The sequence below is a fragment of the Aegilops tauschii genome, chromosome 7 (genome assembly GCF_002575655.3).
Source record: "Aegilops tauschii subsp. strangulata cultivar AL8/78 chromosome 7, Aet v6.0, whole genome shotgun sequence".
NCBI classification, from domain to species: Eukaryota; Viridiplantae; Streptophyta; class Magnoliopsida; order Poales; family Poaceae; genus Aegilops; species Aegilops tauschii.
The window spans coordinates 448,372,391-448,384,132 of NC_053041.3; positions in this window are offsets into that span (position 1 = coordinate 448,372,391).

The window sequence follows — 11,742 nt, forward strand, 5'->3', positions numbered from 1 at the left end:
TCTCTGCCTGTCCATAGTGGGACAATGAGACCAAGAAGAAGAAGAAGAGCAAGGAATATGATTCTGATGACAAGAAGAAGAAGAAATCCTCAAAGTCTTCTTCCAAGTCTTTGTCGAAGTCTACATCACACAAGAAGAGCTCATCTAGCAAGGCTCGTGCATTTGTTGGCAAGGAGATGGATTCTGAGGAGGAGTATGCTTCTGAGGAGGTTGAGGTGGAGTCTGAAGAGGAATCTGATTTAGGCGTGGCAAGCCTGGCTCTAGCTTCAGCGTATGTCGCCAAGTCCATCTTCAACACTGAAGACAATGGCCCCGTCACGAACGCTGATGCTAATGATGAGGATGACTCTGCTCCCACCTACTGCTTCATGGCACGTGGTGCCAAGGTAAACTCACGCGATGCTTACTTTCAAACATCAAGTGAAGATGACTCTGAATGTGAATCTAAGCCTAGCTACAAAACACTTGCTAAAATTGCAACTGAACAACAAAATGCTATGGAACATATTCAAAAGTTGCTAGACAAAAGCGATGACCTGTTGGACGCGGAAATGACCTGAACTCAGTCCTTAATTGAAGACATTAAAAATCTTCATGTTAAGTACGAGGAACTTGAAAGTCGTCATGAGACGCTCTCGACTACTCATGAAAAGCTCTCCTATGATTATCTTCAAAGGAAGCAAGAGCTTGAGAACTTGAGATCAGCTCATGAGGATCTTCAAAAGGAGAATGAGTCACTCCGCGCTCAACAGATCAGTTCTGCCCAGGAAGGATTTGAACCACCATGTCTAAAATGTCTTGAGCGTGATAATGCTGTCTCTGTTGCTGAATGTTCTACTGCTGCTACTGTTGCTATATCTTCAACTGCTGATGTGGTAACTAACCCCTCTACTAAGGATACCACTACTATTGCTAATGAGAATGCCAGGTTGAAGACATTGCTTGAAACAGGAATGTACAAAAGTCTCAAAGGGCATCAGACACTATGTGATGTCCTCAAGAAACAGATTCTGAACCGAAACCCTAGGAAAGAGGGTGTAGGGTTCGAGAGGAAAATGAATGTTGATGGTTCTTACTGGAAGCCTGAGCAGTACCCCAAAACCACATGGGTTGCTGCAAAGGGACCTTCAGTGGATCCATCTACCTTATCTGGCTTCACTTGTGCTAACCCGATTATTATTAATGAATCCTTTGATGCAAACTATAAACTGTTTAAGAATTAGAATGATGAAGTGTTTGCCAGGTATATTGGTACTAACTGCAGGAATGGACCCCCTTTGAAGAAGATCTGGGTTCCCAAAAGTTGTCTTGAGAATCTTCCTATGAATGTCATCATGACACCACCTGGGAAGAAGACAAACCCCAGACCAAAGGCTTCATATGGTCCAAAGGCTTCATATAGATAGAGGACTCACCAGAGTCACCCTAACGCCAATGTTTTGCAGGGAAACCATACTCAGACTTATGAATATGAGCGTGTTTCGTCAAACCGCTATGTTCATAAGACCAAGAACTATTCTGCTTATTCTTATGAGCATTATTCACCACCTACAAGGCTATTTGCTAGGGCTGCAAAGCCGAAGTTCTCAGATGCTGCACTTAGACTCATTGCTTCTAAGCCACCCCTGAAAATGTGGGTGGTTAAGAAAAATTAACTCTCTTTTGCAGGGAAAGGTCTCCAGCCGGAAATCAAAGGCGTTTGATGCTTATGCTGGGGACCTAAAATATCTTATGGGACACAAGATAAAATGTCCAAACGGTCTTACTATGTATTTCGTCCCAGGATTTGTTGACAAACATCCTATCTACCCTAACCAGGATATGAACTTTGCTAATATGCTTGTTCGTCAAATGTTTATGCTTCACATTTCCCTTGGTGAAGCCTATCCCCCAAACTGTACTGTAGGGTATGACACCAAAGGCTTCTGAATGGATGTTAGGGATAGTGGATGCACTAACCACATGACTGGTGATCAAAGTCTTCTCATGGATTCAACCCTACGACCATCTGACAAGAGTCACATCACATTTGCTGACACTGGTAAAAGCAAGGTATTGGGTCTAGGTAGAGTTGCAATCTCAAAGGATCAACACATGGATAAAGTGATGCTTGTTGAATCCCTTGGTTTCAAATTAATGTCTGTCTCAATCATTTGTGATGTGAACATGATTGTGATATTTGGAAAATATCGTTGCCTTGTGCTTATGGAATCTGACAAATCTCTAGTCTTTGAAGGATATTGAAAAGATGATCTCTACGTGGTAGATTTCTCAGCAGGACCACTGTTGGCAGTATGTCTTCTAGCATATCAGAGGCTAGGGCGTGCTGGCATGAGGAACTTGTACACTCTCGCAAAGAAGAAGCATGTCGTAGGCATCGAGGCCGTCAAGTTCAAGAAGGATCGTCTGTATGGTGGCTGCGAAGCTGGAAAGATGACTAGGGCCAAGCATCCCTCGAAGACAATCATGACGACTTCACGTCTGTTCGAGCTGCTTCACATGGACTTATTTAGCCCTACTCACTACTCTACACTTACTACCACTGCTTGCCTCTATGGCTTTGTCATTGTTGATGATTACTCTAGATATACATGGGTGCACATAATCCTCTACAAGAATGAAGTGCAGGATGTCTTCAGACGATTCGCCAACCGTTCCATGACGAACTATGGCATCAAGATCAAGCATATCAGAAGTGACAACAGCATAGAGTTCAAGAACACCGGCCTCGACACTTATCTTGATACATTGGGCATCACTCATGAGTTCTCAGCTCCATACACACCGCAGCAGAATGGCATCGTGGAGCGCAAGAACAGAACACTCATTGAGATGGCACGGACAATGCTTGATGAGTACAAGACTCCAAGAAAATTCTAGCATGAAGCCATTGACACTGCATGTCACGTCATCAACCATGTTTATCTTCACAAGCTTCTAAAGAAGACATCATATGAGCTACTAACTGGTAAGAAGCCAAATGTCAGTTACTTCAGAGTATTTGGTGCTAGGTGCTGGATCAAGGATCCACATGACACTTCAAAATTTGCACCGAAAGCACATGAAGGTTTATGCTTGGCTACGGAAAGGATTCACACTCCTACAAAGTCTTCAACCTATTTCACTATAAGGTGGTTGAAATTGTGGATGTGCGATTCGAGGAGACTAACAGCTCGCAAAGAGAGCACCTGACAAATGTGCTAGATGAAGCCTCACCAAGTGAATCTATCAAGCTAATGGGTACTGGAGAAATCATACATTCAGAAGCTCAGGCTGAAGAAGAAATCATCATTTCTGCACCTAATCAACCCGAAGACAATGCTCAGCCTGAAGTCAATACTGAAGCTGAAGACAATGATCAGTAAGGGAAAAATATTTGTCCAGTTCATCCTCGTGTTGCAAATGAAGTACAGATTGAGAAGATAATCGATAGCATCAATGCACTTGGTCCGCTCACTTGTTCAAGAGCAACACAGCTAGCAAATTTCTGTGGACACTTTGCATTTGTCTCTATATCTGAACCCAAGAAAGTTGTTGAAGCCTTCATGGAACCTGAATGGATTCAAGCGATGCAAGAAGAGCTTCAACAGTTCGAGCGGAACAATGTGTGGGAATTGGTTAAGCGTCCTGACCCTCGCAAGCATAACATCATTGGCACCAAATGGATCTATTCCAACAAACAAGATGAGCATGGTCAAGTTGTAAGGAACAAGGCTCGTCTCGTTGCTCAAGGCTACACTCAAGTAGAAGGGATTGACTTCGATGAAACATTCGCTCCCGTAGCTAGGCTTGAAGCCATTCGTATACTGCTAGTCTATGCCAACCATCACAACATCCTTCTGTATCAAATGGATGTGAAGAGTGCCTTTCTCAATGGCAAGATTGAAGAAGAAGTGTATGTTGTACAACCACCTGGTTTTGAAGACCCAAAACATCCTGATATGGTATACAAGCTCAACAAGGCACTGTATGGCCTCAAACAAGCCCCTCGCGCTTGGTATGAAACACTCAAAGACTTCCTGAAGAGCAAAGGCTTCAAACCTGGTTCTCTGGATCCTACACTCTTCACAAAGACATATGATGGAGAACTGTTTGTGTGCAAAATCTATGTGGATGACATTATCTTCGGCTGCACTGATAAGAAATACAGTGATGAGTTTGGACATATGATGCAAGAGCAATATCAGATGTCTATGATGGCTGAGCTGAAATTCTTCGTCGGTCTTCAAATCCGTCAGCAGAGCAACGACATCTTCATATCTCAAGAGAAATATCTCAAAGATTGCCTGAAGAAGTTTGGAATGCAAGACTGCAAAGGATACACGACGCCAATGCCAACCAAAGGTCAATTGGGGCCCGACGACAATGGTAAAGAGTTCGATCAAAAGGTATACCGCTCCATGATTGGTTCTGTACTCTATTTATGTGCATATAGGCCAGACATAATGCTTAGCATTTGCATGTGTGCCTGATTCCAAGCGGCACCAAAGGAATCGCATCACTTAGCTGTCAAGCGAATTCTTCGATATTTGGCTTACACCCCAACAATAGGATTATGGTATCCAAAGGGCTCAGAGTTTGATCTAGTTGGATTCTCAGATGCTGATTATGTTGGTGACAAGGTTGATCGCAAGTCCACATAAGGCACATGTCACTTTCTTGGACGATCTCTTGTCTGTTGGTCTTCAAAGAAGCAGAACTGTGTATCTCTCTCCACTGCTGAATCTGAATACATTGCTGCTGGATCTTGCTGCGCTCAGCTTCTATGGATGAAGCAAACTCTCAAGGACTATGCCATCCACCTGACGCATGTGCCACTCTTCTGCGACAATGAAAGCGCCATCAAGATTGCAAACATCTAACTTAACGATGGCATTTTTGAGATATCTAATTGCATTATTGAGAAAATATCTAACTTAATGATGGCATTTTGAGATATCTAATTGCATTTTTGAGCAGGCATCTCACGGATCGATGGCATTTTTGAATAATTGTAATTTCTAATGGCAAAACTGAGTAGTGATACACAACTAGTGGCATAAATAATAAGAACCCAAGAATTAAATAGGTATGCTGATTTCTTTAATATAATTTAGCACCCCATTTAAGCACGTACTAGCGTTTTTAATAGTACTATATGCATAATTTGGCGACGAGAGCTCTCTATATGTACCACCTTTTTCTTTAATTTCATCTTGTTAGTTTTGCTCCATGGTGCAATCCATCGATACTACCACTGTACAAAAGTATACATTTTTTAAAAGGCTAGAGGGCGGGGCAGTCTATCTTGGTCGGTTTCAAGAGAGGCGAGGGCCTTTGTGATTTCACGGCTCATTACTGCTGGAAGGCGGGGCCTTGTGATTTGACTGCTCGTATAAATGTGCCAACGACCTGAGGAGGAACAAAGAACCATGTGGTATACTCAAGTTTTCCACTGGAGTAGTACGACGGAGGAGCATGAAACACGACAACCCAGTGCCATATGGCGATAAAAAATGATCTAATTTTCTAGTCATCTCATTGTTAGCATTGTTCTATTCATGCCTCGCAGAGAACATGACACGTGCGGCGAAACACTCGAAGCAAAAGAAGAAACACATGAGAAAAAGAAGAAGGAAGATTATCACCCCAAAAAAGAAGGAAGACGCACACACAAGTCTGGGGCGCTGCTCCCTACTACATCAAGGGTTGCTGGCCGTGGAGTCATAACTGCTTCTTCATCGCCTCCACGACCTCCATCTCCTTGCGCGTCTCCTCCGCCATCTTCTTCATTCTGTCCATGACGCGAGATTTCTCGACGCGAGCCTTCATCATCTGTTCCACGGCCGCATTACGTACCTTGACAGCAGCCGGGTGCTCGATGCGGAGGTTCGCCAACTCCTCCTTTTGTTCCATGACGAGGGCCTGCAACATCTTCATCGAGGAACTACTATTCTCATGCAGCTTCTTCCAGCCGGCGTTCTCCTCCTTCAGCAGGTCGAGCTCGTGGCAGAGCTTCGCCTTGTCCTCCTGAAGTTGCAGGATTTTGTCGGTCGCCTTCTTCTCCGAGGCAATGCTCTTCTTCAGCAGCATCACCAAGCCGGCGGTCAACTCCCCCTGCTCATTGAGCTTAGCGGGCATGTCGTCGAGGCTCTCCTTCAGCAGCTCCACCAAGCCGTGGATGAACTCCTTCTGCTTATTGAGGTGCTTATTGAGCTGATCGGGCATGCCGTCGAGGGATAACGACTCCAGCGCCGCCAGCTCGGCATGTTCGCCTCCACGGCTAGGGCGCTCCTGGGAGCCATTGCCTGCCCGTGAGAGATCTTTCGAGGTCTCTGCGTGGCGGCGAGCGCTCTCATTTTTTTCCGCAGCCTTGCTTGTCGCTCCCTTGTTACAAGTAGTTCTCAACCTAGATCTCTACACACCGGCCATGGCAAGGACGGACGAAGAAGGACTTATAAGGAGGAAGGTAGAGTAATTTTCGGTTAGGTAGTTCCCCTTTTTATAACCTAAGTACTAGCACTAGTACTAAAACCTGCATAGTGGGAACACGTTCAGGTTTGGTACGTACTAGTAGGTGTGAGTAGGCTTGCACTTAATTGTAGCACTAGTACTTTGGAATGTGATGGGAACAAGGTAAACATTAATTGATGGTTTTGGTTTCGAGGCCCAAAACGGCTCCCGATGAGTTTAGTGGAACATAAATTTCAAGTACTCCCTCCATCTCAGTTTACAAGGCTTGCACGTGTATCTAGGTCGTCAATGTAACTTAGACTGTATAAAATAAATTGTTTAACATAAAAAATATATCATTAAAAATAGAATATTTGATGTTTGTAATGATATATTTTTCGTAATGTATGCCTCTTATTAAGTTGGTCAAATTAACGACCTAGGTACACGTGCAAGACTTATAAACTGAGATAGAGGGAGTACTACACTTCTCAAATGCGGTCGCACAAGTCAGTGATGTAACTGGTCGTACATGTCAGACCAAGCCGATGCGTGTCCCTTCGGTGACACGCGGGTCCGACCGACAGTCTGTTGGTGCGACCGACCGTAAAGTATTACGCAATGGAGACTTCTGGTTGTGGCTTCGGTTGATTGTCACGACCAAGCATTCTAAAACTAGTGATAAATCAATTACCATCTTTTTCCAAACGACCAAGTATTTTCACAGGAATACAATACATATAGATGGAGTGATTGTCAAGGTTGCAAACCGACATGGCGTTGCAAGTTCACTGCAGCAACAACCGACTAGGTCACTGCATCACCGGCGAGGAAGGAGGGCAGCTCACCTCGCCTATGATGCATGCCCAGCGGCGCCGCCGCAACTGGTCCCGGGATTTGGCTTCTCCTACCACCCATTTGAATAGTTGCACCGGCTGCTCATGCCATTGCGCAGGCGTGCGCGTTCCTTCCTCCGCAGTCGACTTCGTGAATATGATCTCTGCCATTAGCCCTAGCTCGAAATCAACGCGACACTGCCAGATGCTGACATCCCTCAGCATCTCTCCCCTAATCTCCTTGGAACTTCTCTCCAATCGATGCGACGCTTCCTCGATCCGATTTGCCATTGCTTCCCTCCACCTAAAACACAGCCCTGGCATGTCCGCCGGCGCCACCGATCTGTGATTCCAGAGCAATGGATCCCCTCTAAAACACATGTGGTGTCACATCCCTAGTTCTGGTAATGCCTAGTGCTAACCTCTGGTGTTGCATCACGTTTATTTTGCTCAGAAATTTAGAATTGGGGATGACAGAACCCCCAGCACCCCCTTAATCCAACTAGGGTTTACTAAAATCTTTTCCAATGAACCTGAAATGCCCTTCTAAAATGTTCATCATCTTTGCCTTGGTCTAGAACCTCTGATAAAAATGGTGCACACTTTTCTTGGACATCATAAGGTCACTGGATTAAATCATATGTTATTTGCATTTGGACATTTAAATGCTATAAAATATTTTAGATGTCCAAATAATCATAAACTGAAATGTTTACTGTTGGTTATATTCCCAACAGTTGCCACAGTCAGTTGCATGATTTTTGAAAGTGCCTATCTATTTTTAATAAAGCCATGAAGTTACAGAATAAAAGAAAATAGAAACAAAAGGGAAGAAAAGGACTTACCTGGCTTACCTGTCGCGGCCCAGCTGGCCAGCCCACCTGGCGGCCCAGCCCACTGGCCTCCTCCTGTCGTCTTCCTCCTTGCCAGAAGGATGGGCGCGTGCCCGACGCGCGCGCATCACCGTGCGGCCACCTCCTCCCTGCCTGGCTGCCCCCGACCCCCTGGAACTCCCTAGCGGCGCCACGCACCCCTAGGCCCTCTCACTCTCTCCCCGAGCTCCTCTCCTCCTCTGGCTCTCTCGCACACAACCACCGAGCAAAGCTCGTCACCGCCACCCGTCGTTGCCGTGGCCAAAGCCACCACCTCGCCTCTCCGTGCTGTCCAGAGGCTCCGCCTCGACACCACAGAGCTCCAAGATGAAGCACGCGCCCGCGGAACGCCTGAAGCAGCGCCGTCGTCTTCATCTTCGTCGTCAGCCGCCGGAGATCCCTCACGCCGCCCCGCTCGCTCCGGTGTTTCCCCGAGCTCGTCAACCTGCCCAGCGTGCTCACCGTGAGCTCTTGCCCCGAACCCCCTTTCCTTTTCCCTGCTTGCACGCCGTAGCCACCGCGTTGCCTGTGCTCGACTGCGCCACCGCCTGAGCTCGTCGCCGATGAGGCCCCGGTGACCAAATGGTCCCGGGCCAGGTAAGATGGCACCCGTGGGAATACCGTGCGTGAGGCCGCAAAGTGATATGATGTGTTACATGCTAGATCCATGTGGCTTAGGATCGGGGTCCTGACATGTGGGTTTCACTCAAAGGCGACAGTGTTGCGGGCCGTAGCGAGAGGGCAGCCCGCGGGGTCCTGGGATCTAAGGGATTATCCATGGCGGGATCCGGTGGGCGTGGCGGGGAGACGAGCCTAGGCGCTGGGAGAGCCCTACGAGGCTAATATAAAGATAGTACTACTCCACTCCGTCCATATTTAAATACAAAAAAAGACACATCCGTGACATTTTGGGTCGAACCAATTTTTTTTGTCATACTTATGACACTTCTATGACGATAATTGTGAAAAAACCCGGTATCATCATAGATGTGGTGGGCTCCTACTTCTATGACAAAAAATCATGACAGAAAATGGGCTTTTCGTCCTGGGCGGGCCGGAGACGCAGCTGCATGACATTCTTTGGGCCGTCCATGTCGGAAAAAACCATGGTAGAAGCGAGGGCGAGGAAAATATCGGGGTGTTCCCGGTTACGGTGGGTGGTCGGGGCCGGGTGATGCACGGAGGTTTGCGCGTTTCCCTCGTACGCGCACGCGCGTGGGTGCGAGGCGTTGGGCTCTAACTAAACCCGAGCGAGGCGTTCGCCTACTGAACCCGAGCGATTGCACTACAGGCTACACATTACTGAACCCGAGCGATCGATCGATGGCTGTTAACTGAAACCGATTGAGCGATTCCTTCGCTACTGCTGCTAACTGAAGCCGATCGATGCTACCTCTGGATGAACAGTGAGCGTTGCTGGGGGTTTGGATGAACAGTTCCTGGTGGGGGTGGATGAACAGGACCCCATGGTGTTGCCTCTGGTTGAACAGGACCCCGATCGATCGAGCCGGTTGGGGCTGGATGAACAGGACCCCGTGGAGGGTTGGATGAACAGGACGATCCCGTGGAGGGCTAGATGAATAGTAGATGGTGGAGGGCTGGATGAACAGTAGCCCGTGGAGGGGTGGTTGAACAGGAGCCTGGGGAGAGGGCTAGTTGAACAGTAGCTGGTGGAGTAGCGCGCGGTGGAGGCTTGATGAACAGGAGCCCGTGGATGAACAGTCGCAGGTGGAGGCTAGAGGAGGTCGACGGTTGATGAACAGTAGCCCGTGGAGGCTGGAGGGGGTCGACGGTGGAGATGAACAGTATCTCGTGGAGTCTCGTTTTGCGGTATGCCACACCCCTCCTGATGAACAGGACCCCCGTTTCGACCATAGCGCTCCAACACAAGTCCGTTTCCTCCATTTTGCGGTACGCCACACCCCTCCCGATCAACAGGACCCCATTTCGACCGTAGGAGGTCCAACACAAGTCCGTTTCCTCTGTTTTGCGCTACGCCAGACCCCTCCCGATGAACAGGATGCCGTTTCGACCGTGGCCAGTCGAACACAAGGCCGTTTCCTCCGTTCTGCAGTACGCCAGGCCTCGTTTCCATCGGCTGTTCTGTCCAAGCCGGTTGGCTCCCACGCGTTCCGTTGCCTCCTGATGAACACGACGTATTCTGTTGCCTCCCCATGAACATGATGATGACGCGGTTTCTCCGTTCCGACCCAGCCATGTACACGAGCCCTGGCCGTACGTACGCGCAAGTAGGCATTCGAGACCCCGCCTGTATGTACGTACGTGGCCTTATTTACTTTCTTGCACCCTGGCCGCTGGACGTACGTGTACATGCTACGTGCGCGCCTCTACTACAACACGTGCGCGCCTCTACTACGACACGTGCGCGCCTCTACATCGACCACTAGGTACGTACACGTTCATGACTAGAATGACAACGCTACGTACGCTTCGATCAGGTGGGTCCCGATTGTCAGGCACTCCCTTGCGTGCAAAGATGTAGCTGGTGGGTCCCAGCAGTCAGGGGGGCGAATCGTTTTTTTGCCCGAACGCACTTCCTTGCGTGCGAAGATGTAGCTGGTGGGTCCCAGCAGTCAGGGGGGAAATGTTTTTTTCACGAAATACGTTTGCCTGTCCGGTGGGTCCCTGCTGTCAAGGTGAGGAATCATTATTTTCCACGTAATAAGGAGGCACTTCCTTGATGCGGCCGTGGACCCAGCTGTCAGCCTCTCCACGTGTAGTACTCTTCCGATGGAAGTCGGTCGTTGACCACATTGACCACGCCGCGCGGAGAGCACCAAGGCGGAGGACGACGGTGAGGCCTAGGAAGGGGACGACGCGGAGCCGGGGAAGACGCGACAGTGGATGCCCACGCGGAGAGGAGTACGAGGGTTCACTAGTTCGGCTGCGGTGTGAGGCTGCCGTCGCCGCAAAATAACAGGGGGTGTGGGTGAGTAGAGGGATGGCCTGGCCAGCAGTGGGAGTAGTAGGGGGCGGTGAGGCCTCCGCGGCATCACAGCCGGCCACGGGAGGCAGGAGCACGCGGCACGACCGATGCTGGTTTGGGCGTCTGGAGCAAGAAGACCAGAGGTTGAAGAAGCACTACGGCCGTTGGATGAACATCGTACGGTAACTGGAGCTAGAATCGTTCATATTAACTAAGTTGACAAAGGCCTCCATCCCCGTCAACTTGGTAGGCCCACAAGTTAGCCTCCCACTTGCTGGGTTCCAGCTCGCAGGGGGAGTATTCATTTTTTTGTGCGTAATAAGGAGGCACTTCCTTGCGTGCGAAGATAGCTGGTGGGTCTGACATGTCAGCGGGGGGCACGTTTTTTCGCGAAATACAGAGGCCCTTCCGGTGGGTCCCAGATGTCAGGTGGAGGAATCATTATTTTGCGTGTAATAAGGAGGCCTTTCCTTGTGTGTGGCCGTGGACCCAGCTGTCAGCCTCTCCACGTACAGTCCACGTCCGATGGATGTCGTTCGTTGACCAGGCCGCGCTGAGAGCACCATGGCAGTGGACGACGGCGAGGGCTAGGAAGGGAATGACACGGAGCCGGGGAAGACTCGGCAATGGTTGCCCACGCGGTGGGGAGTACGAG